This window comes from Egretta garzetta, unplaced genomic scaffold (assembly GCF_000687185.1).
Source record: "Egretta garzetta isolate BGI_Z169 unplaced genomic scaffold, ASM68718v1 scaffold105, whole genome shotgun sequence".
Lineage (NCBI taxonomy): Eukaryota > Metazoa > Chordata > Aves > Pelecaniformes > Ardeidae > Egretta > Egretta garzetta.
Window position 1 is genome coordinate 2,276,703 of NW_009259598.1, and position 1,362 is coordinate 2,278,064.

A 1,362-nucleotide genomic window follows, 5' to 3' on the forward strand; every position below is an offset into this window, starting at 1 on the left:
TGGCGGGCCGCTCGGTGGGCGAGGAGCCATGGGCCGCTCCTGCTCCTCGTCCTGGCCTCCCCAAAAAGCTGCAGCCCCATCATCCTCGGGGGTAGCGCTGGGGTCCCCATCAGCACCCACCTCCCGCTGTTTCCCGTTGGGCTGGTACCTCTAGGGGTTGTGGGTGCCCCTCCGTACCCCTCCAGGGAGCTGCAGGAGGGTGCTGAGACACCCTACAGCACCCCACTGGGGCTGGGGTGCTCGTACTGCTCCCCAAAGCCCCCAGGTTGGTGGGGACCCGCTCTCCAGGCACAGCAACGAGGAGAGCAGGGGCAGAAGTGGCTTGGACAAGCACATTGCGGGTGACAGATGTGCTGGAGCCATCGCAGCGGTGGCCGTGATTTGTTTTTGCAAGCAGCTGGCCCCGCCAGGCTCTCGCAGATGGGGGGGGGCACCTCCAAAACCCCAGCACCGCACTGGAGAGCGGCGAGCCACACTGGGAGGGCTGTGGTTTGGGTTTAGTGGTGACAGGGTGTTACCCCAAACTCCCTGCTTCCTTGAAGATCCCCAGGAGACGGGTGGATGGAGGTTGCTGCGGGATTCACCACGCCGTGTGGGGGGAAGCCAGAGCTCGACGGTCCCCCAGTGTGGCCAGGCACCCCCAGGCCCCATCTCCCCCCAGGCCCTGCTGGAAAAATGGCCCCAACCAGCACTGCGTCCGCCTGCAGAACCCCAGGGGCTGCACCCGCCCTGTGATGGGAACTGTCACCCACGGTGTGGGGACAAGCTGCCAGCGGGGCTGCGGGGCGGCTGGAGAAATCCCACTGATTAAGCACCCCCCAATATCCCTGTCCTGGGACGGATTATTCCCTGCTCTTCTCTTTGCACTTTGCCTGTAACCCCCTTTGAAACACCCCGGGTTTCTCCGGCGCTGCCCTCCCGGCCGCTTCCCCCGCATCGAGCTGTGCTGCGGGGGGAAGAGGCGGGGGGACCCCCAGGGCACCCCCAGGGGCCCCCCTGCCCGCCTGCCCACGCCACACACACTGTATGGGGAGGGTGCAGGATCAGCCCGGCCTGGTTTGTTTGCACCCCGAGCTGTGCCATAACCAGCACTAACCTGGCATTAACCAGCATTAACCCCTGAGTGCCCGGGGGGGGTGCCTGCTGGGGGGGACCAGGCGGGGGTGCAGGCAGCCGTGCAGCCCGCAGGCAGCGGGATGTACAGGCAGAGCAGGCAGTACGTTCAGAGCCCGGATAGCTCAGTCGGTAGAGCATCAGACTTTTAATCTGAGGGTCCAGGGTTCAAGTCCCTGTTCGGGCGAAATCTCCTTTTCCACTCCTATCCCCACTTAGTTCCTATATTTTTTTTAAATTTCCCTGCCA

At 64.2% G+C, this 1,362-nt stretch overlaps 1 non-coding gene across 1 annotated transcript; it reads left to right on the forward strand.

Annotated features, from left to right (window-relative positions):
• The first annotated feature begins 1,227 nt into the window (after window positions 1-1,227).
• On the forward strand, window positions 1,228-1,300 carry TRNAK-UUU. The gene has a single exon. It is a non-coding gene; the product is annotated as a tRNA-Lys (tRNA).
• Window positions 1,301-1,362: the final 62 nt, after the last annotated feature.